This window comes from Pelecanus crispus, chromosome 2, assembly GCF_030463565.1.
Source record: "Pelecanus crispus isolate bPelCri1 chromosome 2, bPelCri1.pri, whole genome shotgun sequence".
NCBI classification, from domain to species: Eukaryota; Metazoa; Chordata; class Aves; order Pelecaniformes; family Pelecanidae; genus Pelecanus; species Pelecanus crispus.
In genome coordinates this window covers 109,761,738-109,779,732 of record NC_134644.1, presented here as the reverse complement: position 1 = coordinate 109,779,732, position 17,995 = coordinate 109,761,738, and the positions used below count along the sequence as shown (strand labels likewise).

The 17,995-nt window shown below is 39.7% G+C and overlaps 1 protein-coding gene across 2 annotated transcripts in view; it reads left to right on the top strand.

Annotated features, from left to right (window-relative positions):
* Positions 1–17,995, top strand: part of ZNF407 (zinc finger protein 407) — a 354,196-nt gene that overhangs the window by 219,308 nt on the left and 116,893 nt on the right. The window lies entirely within an intron of this gene.

Here is a 17,995-nt window from a genome sequence, read left to right as displayed (position 1 = left end):
TCTCGGTTCAGTTGCAACCATTTCACCAAGAAAGGAAAAGTCCCCTAAAAGGCTTAGCAGCCTAAATACTCACCAGACACTTATTAGAACGGGAGGCAACTGGAGCTAGTTACAGCACTGCAGAGTCTTGTTTTTCTCCTCCAGTTTTCCTTCTTCTTGCCTGCCAGGTTGTTTGGATGAGAGTTGGCCGTAGGGTGGTGGCATGGAAAGTCTCCCGTGTTCCAGCATTGAAACCCATCCTGTTAGGACAGTAGATTAAGTTCTCAGAAGACGCGTGAATGGACAGTTAAGATTACTTGTGGTGCTCATCCCAAGTATCTTTTGTTCGTTATAGACTACTTATTAAATGATCTCATATTGCTTCTTAAATGATTCTTTACTCTTCTTAAAAATACTTCTACAATCTTGAATACTTTTAATACCTTGCAGTGAGGTGGCTAGTCTATGTGTACTATAAAGGAATCTGTAGAAGTTATTCATGAGCAGTTTGCAAGAGTTGACATCCAAAAAGTTTTTTAAAAAATCAGTATTGTATTTGATAAATGGCATGATAATTTAATTAGATGCATGTGCTGTGATGCATGCACGCAAGAGGAGAAAGTTAAACATTTGATTATGCCACTATAGCATTTTTTATTTTCTTTTAATGCTGAGCATACAACTGTAATGTTCTTTTAGTGTAAGTTTTAATGTAGTTTCCTAAAACAAGATTATGTAACAAAGGCTAGCTGCTCTCATAATACCTGGTTTCACACTATTTGTGAGCTGCTTTAAAGAAAGCTCCTCTACAGAAAGCTGCTGCAGTGATCATGCGTTTTCTGCACAAAAATGTTTGTTGCATTGGTTTGTACACGTGAAGCAAATGTCCTGTGAGCTCTTCTGTATTGAGCACTCATTAAATCACTGGCTAGAATGGCAGAGAACTGAATTTGATAACCGGGGGGGGGCTTCCATTTCTGTGCTGCTACCTTAAGAGTCCCCATGCTTTTTTTCTTTTTTCTTTCTTTTTTTTTTTTAAATAGAAGTGTTTCTGTCAGCTTCAGTAAATCATCTAAGAAAGAGAGGTGGTTTTGTGTTTGTCAGAGTGGTTGTGTTAAAAGGTCTTGTGTTGAGTGAAGTGAGAGCATATAAGCAATAGTGTGACATGATGTGCTGCAATGAAGGTAAAAGGAGCGCTATCTTTGATGGCGCATGTTTGAGGAGGTTTAATCTTGGGGTCATCTACTTTAATGAACCATCCTGATTGGAAGGAATAGTCTTATTACAGAACTAGGTAATGAGAGGTGGGTTATGGTGGGTTTGAGCTCCTGGCTTGAAGACCTGAGAGACTGGGAGTGTTGTAGATATGAATCAGTTTGCGGTTTGGGGTTTGTTACACACACACGCAATGAGTGGATGCAATTCCCTCCCTCAGTATGACAAGATGCATAACTTCAGTGCTCTGTTTAGTGAGAGACAGGAGATCATGTTTCTTTGGATGGACGGTTTTCTGTATGGGATAGAAATTCCAAGAAATGACAAGTTTTGTACTAGTGTTTTATCATATTGGAGGTTATTAGAGAAGAAGCAAGCATAACTTATTTTATCAGGTTTAACAAGAATTCTCTGAGCATCCCTTGCCTCTATATTATTGAAAAATAAATGTTTCATGGTAATAGGACGTTAGTTTCCATCCCTTGCAGGCCAATTTTGACCTAATCTTTGGAGGCTGATCTCTACAGATACCAGCTGATGAAGCTTTGATTCTGCAGGAAATTTGTTCTGAGCTCAGCTGAAAAACATCTGGCAGGGATGCAGGAATCAGAGCTGTGCTGCTGCTGCAAGTTCATAGAGGCAGTGAGGCACTCTGTGTAGCTACAGAAGAGCCAGTAGAGGGGCTGCTGTATTTATTAGCCTAACAGTCCTGCTTGTGCCTGCCAGTTTCCACAGTCCTGGGATATTAGCCAGCCTTGTTGGCAAGTATATTTTTCACTCTCTATCCACCTCTCATATTTCTCTCTCTCTTTTTTTGTTTTAAAATATAATTATAAGGGAATCACATGTTGCCTCCTTGTCAACTCACCCAGTGCTATCTCTTTTCATGGAAAGTTATTAGCAACTCTGTAAATAATGTCCTTTATGCCAGTTCAGCAGATGGCATGTACTCTTGCAAGTGTCACCTACAGAAAACATAAAATCAAGATTTTAAAATCTGCTGACCTAGTGATAAAATACACCCCCATGTCTAGTGGTCGAGTTCTCACTGTGGTGCTTTCCGCTCAGCCCTGGCACTGTAAGTTCATCCAGACTATTTCAGATGTTGCTGTTTAGTGTTGCTTGGCAACTGCAGACTCTTTAATGACCCTTGTAGTTTCAGCGAGGTGAATATTCCTCATTTTGTGTACGGATATGGAGTAGAGTATTGTTAATGCTACCATAAAGTCTCCTTTCACTGATAGGTGAAGTGATCTCTCTATTCTATAAAGTAGTTTGAGACGCTTGAATTAAAAGAGTGTCTTAAATACAAGGTGTTTTAATTATACCTGTTCAGCTCATCAGTGCTCAGAGGGTTGTGCTTAGAGATTCCTGATTTCAAGCTTTTCAATTCCTTGGGAGGAAATTGTGAACAATCATCCTGCAAAAACTCTTGCCAGTCTAGAGACTGAAAGGTTAGCTAACCCTTCCTAGAAGTGCAGAAAGAAAGGCTATTAAAAGAAACTAATCTGAATTTAGGAACTGTTATGAAAATCTGGATCACCTGTGACTGGACAGGCATCTAGAAATTTTTTTTTTTTTTTTTTGCTTAGCAGCAAAAACTGAAGTGAAATAGGCTGTAAGATACTGTGGGAAAAAGATTGATTTTGGATGGATGGAACAGAAAAGGGAATTAATTCTCTATATAACCCACAACATGGGAAATTCTTTTATTAACTAGGAAAATACATGAATGGATGTGGTTTTCTGAAGTGAATAATAAATTAACCTAGCGTTTTTAGCTCACAAATTATATATTCTCAATAGTATGCATATTCCCAAAAAGAAAATGGGAGATTTTGCTCGTTTTATTTTACCAAGTTGTTTTTATAATCTATGTTTACGGTTGTACTTAAATATTCTTGCAAAAATTTTACGTTCCATCTCTACTTTTTGTATTGTGATCGCTTAATATTTGTTTTTGTCTGAATCTTTTGTATATTGATAACAAAGAAATGAACATCTGCTTTTCTGTATAGCAGTATGCAACTTCTAGTAATGATTATAATTTGAAAGTATATTTTCAGTCTAGTTTTTAAAATCCAATTCCTTTTGAAGCAAGAAAAATATAATATATGTATTCTTAAATATAAAAATCTGCTTGTTAAATGTTTTGGTTAAATTTTTTCATATTTGTGTTTTCAATTTAGGTTTTCCCTATTTATATAGAAATATGCACAATTTTCCTTTGCATTTACTTTTTCAAATCTCACAGCGTGTCTCTCCATTCTTAAGTCAGTGTGCTTTGTCATACAGAAATATTCATTCACTCCTAATTAATGTTCAACTTAATTTTATAACACAGAATTGGTCTCCTAGGGCCTTGCACCACCTTTACATATGCAATGCTTATTTTAGATTTCTTAGTCATTTAAAAAACATGTGCTATGTGGCTAAACTTTTCAGATTACACAATCTTAGAATTATACTGACAACAATACTGTTTGCATTTGGTAATGGGCACAGTAAGCAGTGAAGAGCCATATAACCTCCTGAAACTGAACAACGCCTGTGAACTTCAACTGATTCCTAAATCTGTTGGTTGTATAGTCTGTGACCAGACCTTCTAAACGTGCAACATATTTAGGCACCTGAATTTAACCTGGTTTCAGAAGTGCTAAACTCCCATAAGTCCGATGATGTCAACGAAAGATGCAGATATACAGCATTTTCAAAACCTGAACTGTTCTTGTGCACGTATCTACAGTAAAGAATTAGGACTCTCATTTTAGTCATATGTTAGGCTTTAAATTCAACTCCCATTGGTAATGACTTTCCATGTAACTATCACAGCTTCTCAGGCAAGTAATAATTTATGTTCATGGGTGTGTGAGGGGGATGTTTGAGTACAAAATGGATCTGGATTACATTGGTTGGGGGGGGGGGGGGGTGGGGGTAGAAGGCAGAGCCCTGCTTTTCTTGCTTAGTCAAATGTGTTGGAGTTCAGGGCTCAGGAGGAGCACTGGCATAGTTTCGTGATACAGAAACAGTATCGCTGCAACTTTGACCGTGAGAGTGTGGGACAGGTATAATGTTAATGTACTCTGCCATCCCTGTGCTGTAATTAAACAAAATGACTCTCATTTCTCTGGGATTCCACTGTACGGTTAATTTTGCATAGAGTACCCATGGTGGTGAGGGGAAGAAGGGAATAGAGGGCAATATCCAGGGGGCTGGTGATATTCCGCAGCCATAGAGAAGAGGGTTTAGAAGCTGTATAAAACAAACAGCCAGGCCAGCAAAACGGCATTAATTCCGTAAATGCACCTTTCCATAAAGTATATGACTTGTGAAGGATGTCTTACAAGACTGAGAATAAATAGCATACATTTTTAATATAATTATGTAAACTAAAATAAATATTTTACATTTATTATGCATAATAAAATAATTAGACAACATTCTCTAAGGGATTATGGCATCTCAAATTCCAACTGCAGAAGGATTCATTACATATTTTCGGCAGCAGCAGCAGCATGACTTAGGGGGGAGTGACTCCACAGGGGCTACTTTTCTTTTTTTGGACAGCATCCCTAGGGAGTTCCTATTTCCCTCTGACTTATAGTATCTGTTCATAGGTTGTAAAGACCAGTTCATAATACACTCCAGGATTTGCACCTAAGTCATAAGAATGTGCTAAGTAAGTGTTTTCTCTCTGTTTATTTTGGTGAATTTAATAACTTCTAGTTGTCTTGGTATGATTGCATCAGCTGTGCACTATTCCCTGGTTATATCAAGGATAACTAGGGACTACTTTAAATGCTGAGGTAACAATATGTACTTATTCATAGCAAAACTGAAAGGCTGTTAAGGCAACTTCTACATAAAATGATGAAACAGTGTATTTATCATTAAAACGTTAACATTAATATGCTCTTTGTAACCAGTGAAATTTAATATGCATGTGTAGGAAATAACTAGGTTATACAACTGTATGGAACATTAGGCTGATGAGGACTCCAAGTGGCAACCACCACTGCGTTATGGAAAACCACTTTTTTACATATATATCACAAAGGCAGAATTAGGCAAAAAAAAGTGCATATACTTTGTGCTAATAAGAAATTGCTGAGTACAATAATGCATGCATGTAATAGAGCAAACTGGGCCTTCAGGAAGCACTTAAGCTTCTGTTGTGATCAGCAGCAGGAGTTGAGGATATCCAGTGCCTTGTGCTAGCAGACTTATAAACAAATGAAGACAGAAGTTTAGAGAGAAATTCTGTCAGTGCACGGGCATAGTTCCCAGATGCAAACTCCTCAGAATATTATTCAGCCGTCAGTGTTTAATAAACATTCAGATAAAATATTTGGTAATATTTCTATTAAACTGGAATAAAATATGCTGTAGCATTTAAGTCTATAAGAGAAAAACAATCTGAAATAAAATTTAGATATAGCCACAAAAATGCTTTAATTATTCTAGTGAATACATGGCATACAAAGCAACGGTTAGTATTATTCCCTTTATGATGTTTCTGTTGCCTAACAAAAGTTTTTACGTTCACCTAAGTTACAGCAAGTAGTTCATATGGTAAACTCAGAATAAAAATATGCAATGTGATAATGCAAAATACAGATCAGCTCTCATGTTAACCAAGAGACTTGACTTCAGATGTGGTTCCTAACATTCAGAAACTTGTAGAACTAGAGAGCACGTGAGTAATGATATGGTCCTCACTGGGAGATGCGTGTGCTGTCTGCACTGACTGAGAAATCCTGTTTTGGAGAATCGTGTTGGCGGCAGTGTACCAAAGAACTTAAAGTCCCTCTCTTGCAGCTCTCCCTGTACTCCCTTCCAGATACCAATGTCACTGCATGGACTGCTTAAGAGAATGTATGCTTATTAGAAAACATGATTGTTTCTTAAAAAAAGACATATATGTACATGCACACACAAATATATTGGTGTATGTAGACATGATGACTGTGGTCCACAATGAAATTGCCTTGTTAAGAGGCTGTTGCACAGCATGCAATAGTGTAGTCACTTTGAGAAGTCCTTTGCTTTCTGTATTTTTAACTAATAGCATAGTAAATGCACTCTACTTGGTAGAAGGGTAATACGGATTTTTATTTATTTTAATGAATAATACTTACTCCTTACCACATGGATATCCATCAGTAATTCTGTGAGCATTGCTAACTCAAGCTTCTTTTGTTGTTTTTTTCTTAAATTTATTTATTTATTCCTGGCTTCCAATTTTTTTTCTTTTTCCCTGTGGCCACTCTAAGTAAGAGGAATCAAAAATTGCCTTTTTAATTCAATGCATCTGTGATTCTTATCTTTAAGGATCCACCCAAGCATCTTTAAACCAGTGATGCAATTGCAAGCATTGATAATACTATTCTAGCCTCATTTTGGTTTGAGTCCTTGGAAGAACAACTTTTAAGTGATGTTTTTAAGCCCAACTGCCATGCTAGATTACTCAGGGGTGACCACTGAGTTTAATGTTACTGAGACATGCAGCCATTTTGATATCAATGTGAAAATTCCTACATAGTTTTAACTTCTGGCAGCTTCTCTCTGTTGCAGCCTGTTGTGGTCCTAGGTCAGCACTCTATCAGTTTGTTCACATTTTAAGTTCTGCAAAAACATTCTCAAGTTCCTGATTTCTTTCAGTAGTTGCTGTTCAATTTGGGCTTTGTCTTTAAACTTTTCTTCTTATGCAGCCTCTCCCCTGCTGTACTGATGCTCTGTTTTTTGCATCAGAGTCCAGCACAGTTAACCTGAAACCTGAAGTATTTGGTGTTTAGGAAATATGAATAAGACCACTTCATGCAGTGGACAGATTAATGTAACTAGTGTCTTCTATTATCACATTTTATCTTCTCCCTGTCCTCACTCTTCTTTTTCCCCACCACATGCAGCCATGACTGTCTTATCTGTTCCTCTTTCTTAAGGAGCATAAATATGTTATAATAAATATACCTATATTTATATTTAATATATAGTTAATTAATGTTTATAAATCTGGAACATCAGCATATATTTCAAACTAAAATGGGTAGGTTGTATTTTGATAGTAAATAATTTTAGTACTAAGCTCAAGATGAATGGCAAGGCTATGGTCTTAATATAGCTTATAGTAACAAAAAAGACTTGTAATTTCCTGTTCTTACAGTGCTTCTGATAAAAATGTACAGTGAAGTGCTTCTGATAAAAATGTACAGTGAAGATGTATTATGTCTACAAATAAACTTTCATTTGTTGGAATAATTTAATCTAAAAATAAGCATTGGCATCATAGCTCTAATTAATATGACCCTTTTAGGTAAAAAGTAGTTTAAAAGGAGGCTGAAGTGACTATATATGTTTTCTTTGCTCTTGCCTGTTAACACAGAACAAAAAATAAACATGTTTGTTTCTTTTACCATTCCTTAATCCCCAATCCAGTCATTGTAAAAGGGCTGAAGCTATCTTTGGGGGTGGTCAAATCTACAAGGAATTATTATTGCTAACTACCAGCTAACTGCCTGGATGGTAGTTAGCAATCTGAAAATATTTTGGTAGTGTTACAGGCCTTTGAGATGAAATTAATAGACACTAGCCTGTTGTGTTACGTGTGGTTTACTCTCCAGGCAATGTGGCTACTACCATGTAAAAAAGTTTCTGTATTAATGCTGTGTTTGTGACAGCCTTACCTCTTCCTCCTTCATACGTGACATACAAAATCAGGTTAAAATGTTGGGAAGTGACAGAAAGCAAATTCAGTTCAGAAGCGGTTCCAAAAAGAGGTGTAGCCTAGTGCAAGGGGGAGGAAGTGAGAGGTTTTATTCCCTTTAAAGACTGATGAAAATGAGAGAAAGAAAAGAATTGTTGAATAGAAAGTAAAGGAAGCAAGGAAAGAAGAGGGAAAAAAATGAGCTTTTCTGTTTGAGAAAAGCTTGCTACTTAGATACTTCTGATGCAATAGAATTGGTTAGCAATTTTCCAGATAAATATGGCTTTGTTAGAAACTCCCGATTTATTGAAGCTAAATAAAATTGCTTGCACATCCCAGCAGGGTTGTCCTTGTCTCTGTGACAGCTTTTGCCCAAATTCCCCTGGAGCAGTACATTGGGGCACTTCAGGAATGCAGGTACCAAAGCCTCTGCTTCCACCATGAGGCTCGCTGCCTCAAAAGTGGAAGTCATGGGCTTGATGCGCCAGGCCTGCACCTTTGCAGTGTGGCTGGAGGGGGTTTTCCAGGGGCCACAATACAATGTGGTGGGACCGAGGCTCTGGGGCAGAGTCAGCACCTGGGTTTTGGGAGGCTGGTCCTCCTGGCCACCCTCTCCCCAGTGTGGTAGGGAACCCCTACAGACTGCAAGCCCATCTCTGAGATCTTCGGCTCTCTAGACAATCCGCTTTGGAGACAGAGGTATCACAGATTTGGGAGCCCAGAATTCCCAGGATGTTCCTTCACAACCCATGGGTTCAAAGCTGCTGTTTTAGTTTGGCCAGTAAAAGCCTTGGCAGGAACAAGGAGAGCTTGTCTCAAGGTTTGCATGTGCCTTGCAGCTCTCCATACCATCAGTTGCCTTTTCTCTTTCCTGAGCTGCTGGGAGAAGATGGTGCATTCCCACTATGAAAATGGTGTAGGGAGAACAGGCCATTGGGTATACAACAGCTCGCTTTCCCTAAAACCATTTTGCAGATTGTTGTATGATGCTCTACCTTATTCTCATAAGTCATGGATCAGGGATGTATTTCACTTGAGGCTCTACTGACAAACAGACAGTCTGGACAGGAGCTTATTGTTGAAGTAACTTAAGTTGCTTATTACAACTATTTTGTCCCTGATTGGCATGGTCTTTGTGGTTTTGCTAGGCCTGTTTAGGTCTGAATAACAGGTGTAGATATCGCTGAGACTTCTTAGGGACTTGCTTTATAAAAACCAGCACATAAAGCCCTCAGTTTCGTTATTGCAACTGATGGAGTGCTGCTCTGTTGTTATTATTCTTTTTTTTTTTTTTTTTAAAACACTTTAAAAAAATCTTTGTGCCCGTTTTTTGAACACTTCCAGTGATGGTGACTCCACCACCTCTCTGGGCAGCGTGTTACAATGCTTGACTCCTCTTTCCATGAAGAAATTTTTCCTAATATCCAATCTAAACCTCCCCTAACACAGCTTGAGGCCATTTCCTCTTGTCCTATCGCTAACTACATGGGAGAAGAGACCAACAGCCACCTCACTACAACCTCCTTTCAGGTAGTTGTAGAGAGTGATAAGGTCTCCCCTCAGCCTCCTCTTCTCCAGGCTAAACAATCCCAGTTCCCTCAGCCGCTCCTCATAAGGCCTGTGCTCCAGACCCTTCACCAGCCTTGTTGCCCTTCTCTGGACACGCTCCAGCACCTCAATGTCCTTCTTGTGCTGAGGAGCCCAAAACTGGACACAGTATTTCAGGTGCGGCCTCACCAGTGCTGAGTACAGAGGGACGATCACCTCCCTGCTCCTGCTGGCCACACTATTCCTGATACAAGCCAGGATGCTGTTGGCCTTCTTGGCCACCTGGGCACACTGCTGGCTCATGTTCAGCCAGCTGTCAACCAACACCCCCAGGTCCTTTTCAGCCAGGCAGCTTTCCAGCCACTCCTCCCCAAGCCTGTAGTGTTGCATGGGGTTGTTGTGACCCAAGTGCAGGACCCGACACTTGGCCTTGTTAAACCTCATACAGTTGGCCTCGGCCCATTGGTCCAGCCTGTCCAGGTCCCTGTGCAGGGCCATCCTACCCTCCAGCAGATCAACACTCCCACCCAGTTTGGTGTCATCTGCAAACTTACTGAGGGTGCACTCAATCCCCTCATCCAGATCATTGATAAAGATATTAAACAAGGCTGGCCCCAAAACAGAGCCCTGGGGAACACCGCTTGTGACTGGTGACTTAGTGTCGTTATCATTTAAAAAAACACACAACTAGAAACTCTGCAGTTCATAATATTGTAAAACTGTTTGTGTTATAATCCTATAAGTACATCAAGTGGTTCTAGTGACATCATAAACTGCCTGTATATCATCCTTCTAGTTCATTGTGATATTACTGGTACCCCTTAAAATATAGTATATGTAGCTTTATATTTGTAACTTCAATGTACTCTCCTTCAATCCCTGTTCAAGATAATTATGGATTCTCTCTAACAACTGTAGTTGAAGACATAATTTGTTCTGCTAGAAATCCCATGTGGAATGTCTTCCCATACTAAGCTTCCTCAGAACATTTCTGTTGAAATTTTGCATGCACAGTCTACAGGGCAAACAATATTTCAAATAATTTTGAAGTTGTAGAAGGTATTGTGATTATCAGAATGAATTCTTCAGTTCTGATGATTTTTCATTAGAAAAAATGTGGTATTTCATGCATCTTTTTGTTAACAAGCTCGTGGTAAAATACAGAGAACCATTTGTATTAGCAAATTTTGGAGATATCTGCTATGTGTATTTTAACATATAAAAAGCCATTAGTAATTTGTTTTCTTTTCAGGAAAGAGATGCATCTTTAGTTCAAAAAGGCACTTTTTATAAATCAGTTGACGAGGATTGATTTTTAGCCTAATGTCCCTAACTTATTCTGAGACTTGCACCAGCCCATCCATCCATCTTCTGTCAGTTTCTTTAATAACTTTTTAAGCTGTTGGCCACTTTCAGTCGAAACTGACACCCTGTGGTAGTTGCTGAGATAATTTAAGTTCCTACATGTGTCCTGAAAGAGGTGCATGAGGAGAGGAGCAGAAAAAAAAAAAAAAAAATCAGTGAGGAACGAGCAGGCAAAATTCAGCTCTCATGCATTCTTCTCTCATACAACCAGCCAATGTATTGTTCCAGGCTCGCCACCCAGCACAGCTGTTTTTTCTTGCCTGATGGGAGTATCTTGAAGGACGTGTTGGGGAGCTGCTGTTAGTGCATTGGGAGATATAGTGAATAGGGCAAGAATCCATATGAAATCATGCTTCAGTTGGTACAGTGCTCATGTATCAATGGTTTTGGGTCCCAAATTACCTGTTTGTTGCAAGTTGTCAGGACAGGTAATTTTGAAAGTTAAAACCTGAAAGGTATTTTTAGGGATAAAGAGAATGCACCCAGCTTTCTATATTTTTCTTTAGGAAAGACATTATTTGCAAGAGATTTGTACCCCTGAGATTGAGAGCACTGACGTTTCTTACTCAGTCAGTGAATAGGAAGAAGCTTCTCGTTACATGGAGAGAGTACTCCACAAATGCTTTCTTTGTCATTTCTTCTGTTTTCTTTAGGTCATTTACAGATGAACTGTGACATAATGCATAGGTTTAGATAGATGTATTTACATGAGGAAAAGAAGCAAAGTTTGAGCAAATACTAAGTTCTTTTTATGTGTTTTCAGTGATGCTGAGCATCCACAAATTCTCATCTCACGTGGGGTCCAGTGGCTCTGTACCTATTTGGAATTCAGCCTGTTCATTTAGGTGACTAAATGTGACTTTCATCACATTTTAATTTGAATTTTAATTACTCAGCCTTTAAGATTTTGATCAGCACTAATAAATTATAGCACAGTCATACGGTATTTAGCTGATTGGGTTTTGTATGTAGTCATTTTGAGGAGCAATAAAAATACTTTCAAGTAGAAGAAAGGTTTCAAAGGTAAAGGAATTTGGACCAGATTCATTCAAGTCTGTGTGAGACCAGAGAGGGAAGACCTAAATCTGAACCCTTGTGAGGGCAAAGCAGGTGGCTACTGTGCATTCTGTTAAATAAATGCAGTAACATCAAGTCAGGCAATCATCTCAATCAAGGCCAGTGAGTGCAGCTTTTGGGAATTTCTGTGTGTTGCCTGGTGGTGGTGCATGACGTGAGAGATGAGTATATGGTATTGGGTGATGAGAGCTCTGTTAGTGCTCTAGGTTGCAGAATTGTATTCTGAAAGGCAAATACAGCATTTGTTTGTTCTAGCTGAGTTCTTGTCCACCCACATCTGTTCCTGGCTTCCTTTTTTATATATGGATCTCTTTTCCCTCAGAACAGTACAACATAATATCAGGAGAATCTTTATTTTCTTTTCCTGCTCTGAAGTGCCCATATTTAGTTTCAGTTCACCAATATCATGGCAGGAGTACTGTAACAGACTGTGCCTGGGAAGATCATGGAACAGACCCTCCTAGAAGCTATGCTGAAGCACAGGGAGGACAGGGAATTGATTCAAGACAGCCAGCACGGATTCACCAAGGACAAGTCCTACCTGAATAACCTAGTGGCTTTCTGTGAAGGAGCAACTGCATCAGTGGACAAGGGAAAAGCAACGCGTGTCATCTATCTGGAATTCCTTTGACACGGTCCCCCACAACATCCTTCTCTCTAAATTGGGGAGATGTGGATTTGATGGGTGGACTGCTTGGTGCATAAGGAATTGACTGGATGGTCGCATCCAGAGGGTCATGGTCAATGGCTCGATGTCCAAATGGAGACTGGTGTCAAGTGGTGTCCCTCAGGGGTCCGTACTGGGACCAGTGCTGTTTAATATCTTCATCAATGACATAGTGGGATTGAGTGCACCCTCAGCAAGTTTGCAGATGACACCAAGTTGAGTGGTGCGGCTGACACACCAGGAGGATGAGATGTCATGCAGAGGGACCTGGACAAGCTGGAGAGGTGGGCCTGTGAACCTCATGAAGTTCAACAAGGCCAAGTGCAAGGTCCTGTACATGGGATGGGGCAACCCCCAATATCAATACAGGCTGGGGGATGAAGGGATCAAGAGCAGCCCTGCAGAGAAGGACTTGGGAGTACTGGTGGGTGAAAAGCGGGACATGAGCCGGCAATGTGCACTTGCAGCCCAGAAAGCCAACCAAATCCTGGGCTGCATCAAAAGCAGCGTGGCCAGCAGGTCAAGGGAGGTGATTCTGCCCCTCTACTCTGCTCTGGTGAGACCTCACCTGGAGCACTGCATCCAGCTCTGGGGCCCTCAGCACAAGAAGGACACGGACCTGCTGGAGCGGGTCCAGAGGAGGGCTACAAAATGTTCCAAGGGCTGGAGCACCTCTCCTACGAGGCCAGGCTGAGGGAGTTGGGGTTGTTCAGCATGGAGAAGAGAAGGCTGCGGGGAGACCTGATTGCGGCCTTTCAGTACTGAAAGGGGGCCTATAGGAAGGATGGGGACAATCTTTTTAGCAAGGCCTGTTGCGATAGAGCAAGGGGTAATGGTTTTAAACTAAAGGAGGATAGATTCAGACTGGATATAAGGAAGAAATTTTCTACAATGAGGGTGGTGAAGCACTGGCACAGGTTGCCCAGAGAGGTGGTGGAGGCCCCATCCCTGGAAACATTCAAGGTCAGGTTGGATGGGGCTCTGAGCAGCCTGCTCTAGTTAAAGCTGTCCCTGCTCCCTGCAGGGGGGTCGGGCTAGATGACCTCTAAAGGTCCCTTCCAACCCAAAGCATTCTATGATTCTATGATGATAACGGAGCCCCTCCCCATCTAAGCATCTCTGCTCCATAGCTCAGTTAGGAGTCAACCCTCGCTGGCTGGATACTATCTACTGTCATGGGGTTGATGCTATAAAACAAAAATAAAGACAGTGGTTAAAGTCCTGGCCCCACTGATGTTAATCACATCACCTCCAAGTTCTCAGTGAAGCCACAATTCTCCATCTGTCATGAAGTACTTGCTCCTTAAGAGAGAAATGGAAAGCCAGGGAGTTAGCAACACCTTTCACAAGACTTTGTATCCTGAACAGTAAAAAAGTTAAACTAAGAAAGTAGATCGTGGGATCAAGTACCCAGAGATGTCTAGTTTCCACTCAACTTTGCAGAGGGGATCCCGATCCCCTAAACAATGCCGAAAGCCATCTAAATCCAAAAGCAGCTACTCCTTTAGGAGTTCCTGGTTTTCACTTCCCTCTCTACTGAGTTTGCAAGTTCTTGCACAGCTAAGTGAAATTGCTGAGGCATGTTCAGAAGTCTCTGTCCTGGGCAGATGGGTATATCTGCCTCAAGACTTTTGGGAGACCTTCTAGGTGAACAGGCTTCTATTCCTGTATTCTTGGGTATGAGCTGGAGGCCTGATAATTAGAGAAGCCAAGATTCTTTTAATTAATAGTGACAGTGCTGTCCACAGCCTGATTCTAGTTATTTTTTAGGATTCTCAGCTGAGAGGGCACAGAACACAGGCTTGGGAACCTGTTGTTTGGATTTTTTAGACAAGTTATATGGGGATCATAACTGAAAACAGAAGAACAATTCTGAAAACAGGGATTAGATCTGCTTTTGGCTCCTGGCGGTTCCTCACTGTCCATTGGCAGAGTTTCAAGAGAAGGGGTATGTGCAGGATATTTCATGCCAGCTAATACACTTTCCTGGTTCACAGGAGAACTGGATTAAGCCCTCCCCAAGATAAGGGCAGCGCAAAACTCAGGAGTTCTGCTTCCTAGAATAGGGCTTTAATTTCTGGAAAGTTAGGGACACCAATGTTTCCTTTTCCTGAGCAGATGAGAGCTCCTGATGTTTCATGTCGGCTACCTGCGCTTTCTTTGGAAAAAGTAGACATCTGATTTAAGCAAATCTTGAGACCTACATCAGTTCTTTCTTATCTCCATTAATTGTGTTGGGAATTTGGATGGTTACAGAGAACAGACTAGGTTGCCTTCTAGTACTGCCATGCCCAACAGTGCACCTAAATGAGACCAAAGTTTATTTCTACCTTGTTTTATTGATACCGTCTCCCAAAACTATCACTACTTTTTTTGCCTATTTTCTAATTGTCACGTCCTTTTCAGTGCTTAGATTGTAATTTTTCTGAGGCCAAGACTGCTTTTTCTGTTGTTCCTCCATGCAGTGAGTGGCATAACATCATTCTGTCATCCTATCCTCTAAAGTCATTATGCCGTGCAGTGGGAACATACCAGCTTTCTTGGAGCCAGTTTTTGCATCGTAAACATAGGATTGCATTTCACCATAGGAGTGTAGGAAAGCCTGTACCCTTATGGTGAAACCCTACTGTTGCCAAGACTGTAATACTGTTTAATGGCTAAAACCTCAAAGAAGCTTGAACAGCTGGGAGCCTGCATTCAGTTGAAGTGCAATGTCAGTGCCTAATTCCCATAGTCTCCTTAGAAAATCTCATCTCTCATTTCTAGGACTAGTAATCCAATACCTTTCATGAGAACTAAATCCATATAAATAGAATTTTTCAAATACGTGCGCAGTCTTAAGTATCATCAGGATCAGCCTTTGCTGTTTTAGTCTGGTTTTGTTTTTAAAACTGACCTTCAAATATGTGCCTCTCTAAATGTGTTTTTGGGTGCATTTTTGTTTTGTTTTGTTTTTTGAGGTCATGCCATTGTTTTATAGCTGAAGAAAGGGCAGTACTGAAAGCAATGTGTCTTGGAATGCAAGTGGAACTATTTAGACTCTTTTCTTTAAAGCACAGCTTCTTGATCTATAACCATCCAGTATTTAGAAAGAAAAGATATCAGGATATTATGAACTATATTCTTCTGCTGTGCTGTAAACTCTTGGAAATAGCCCTGGAACATATGGACTACTTTCAGCAGCAAAAGAAATCTGTATACATCTGATAACAAAAAGGAAACAAATACATTATATATAGTTTTCTTCCTAAATTTCTATTATTTACTTAATTTATGTTTACTTTTTGGAAAATACTTGGATTATTTATAATAGTTGCACAGTAAATTCTTGTGGCCTTTAAAGAGGTATGTGGATTAATGACTTCTCAAAGAATTATTTTACAAGGTACTGTGGTATTTTTAGAATGAGTGCTTAGTTAAAATAGTCACTAAGGGCATGTTATTCACATAGGCATCTTTTGTACAAAACTTATGTATTTTTAATTATCTGTGCATTCTGACTTGATTCAGCAATGTACCTTTGTATACGTACATATACCATTAAGCCTATGAATAGGTCCAGTTGTTCTAAAGTTAGTTGTGTTCCCTAGAATAACGTACTGAAATAGCCCTTTAAGGACTGTATTCCTATGATGCAAAATAGATTCAAAGGAATCGTTTGGTTTTCTATAAAAGGTGAGGAGTGCAGGGGGCTTTTTGGTGGTTTTTTTTTAGTTTAAGAGCGGAATATATGTTTTCTTTAGCTGTAAAAGCACAATCAAGGCAACATGATAAGTGAGTCAGTGTTGTAAAAGTAAAACTAATTTTGCCTTCACTCACATGAGCTATAGAAGGAGGAAGCTTTATTGTCCCTGGGAAGGTGATAAGGCAGAGTAATTGTATATTATACTGTCCTGGAACATCTGCCTGAAGACTGTTGGAGCAATTCATCTATCATGGACGATACAGCATGTTTTGTCTTTCTGCTTTAACCCATCCCCACTGCTGGCCTGCACGAAGGTTTTGATAGGGACTGTGCCTGGGCTGGGGCTCACATTAATCAGTCCCCTTGTTCAACACTCCAGCTGACATAATTACAACCTGCGCACAGCAGTTATTCAAGTCGAGTCCTTGTCACTCGTGGTGCGAAACTACACAGCTCAGATCCCGAAGGAGATTGCCTTATCACACAGAACAAGGGCTCACAGGAGTTGAAGAGAATAGAAATGGGAAAATGTCTTCCGGGAGTACTATATATTCCTTTAAAATAAGACATTTGAGAGACTTACAAGGGACAAAGAGAAGCATTGTGCAAGGTCTGAAATGAACAGGTTATTATTTTTAAAAGGATTACACAGGCCATTTTTGTGAAATGGACATGGATTATTAAATAAATTCAGTGGTCTCTCTCTCTTATCATTCAGTGACTCTGCCCTATTAGTTTTCTTCAGAAGTGATAAAATAGTTTTTGACTTGTATAAGCTTTAAGTATCTCTCAGTAGAAATCATCAGAACACAACTAATAAAAGTGCACATATTATACCAGTAAAATTGGCACACACATAAGGGAAGATCCGCAAGGATCAGAGTTAAGGGTGAAGGAAGAAGCATGCAAAAGGGCTTTCAAAGATGAGCAAGTTCATTAGTTTCTGCTGTAGTGTGATACAGGAATGTGAAAGATGAAGCCAAAGAACAAGTTTCATATTTTACCATTTTTGCCTCTTTTCATGTTAACCCTCTGTGGGGAAAAAGGCAAGTCCATAACACCATCTATACAAAATGAAAGAAGTTTATTTGCGTGTAATATGATGGGTTTTATTTTTGTGTTTTTTTTTTTTCTTGAAGACAGAACCTTTGCATACATGATCATAGGATATTTTATTTGGCATTCGTCTATAAAATTCCTCAATATGACAGAATTTCATTGGCATTCAGAAGGCTTTTTCCTGGTGTTTAAATATTTTTTTTCTTCTTGGGTACTAGATCAGCTTTTTGAAGCAATACCATTCAGCCAGTTCCTATTCTTCTCAATCAATAGATTTACAGTGTTGCCCTGATTTCTCGTCTAGTTAAAATACTGTGTCTAGTATTTAGGCATAATTCTGTATAGTTGAAAGAACAGTAATAATTTATCTGTTCGGGGTGGTCCAATTTTAAGCTATTACAAGACAGCTTATCTGGGACTTTGAATAATCTGAAGTAGAAGTGCTAGAAACTATCTTACACATTTTACTCTGCATATACACACTAGGTATGCTAGGTAAGTCAAGTAAATAGTTCAATGCTTCCATTCAACAGTATTCCATTTCAGTATCTGTTGGTGAAGTACACAGCACATTGAACTTGATGTGTAGGTCTGCTGTGACAACCTGGCCACATGAAAACTGCAGTTTCTTACCGAGTAGTGGGGCGTCCTTGTAGGCAAATGTACTCTTGTAGGAACAAAAATTAAGTTTTGCTTG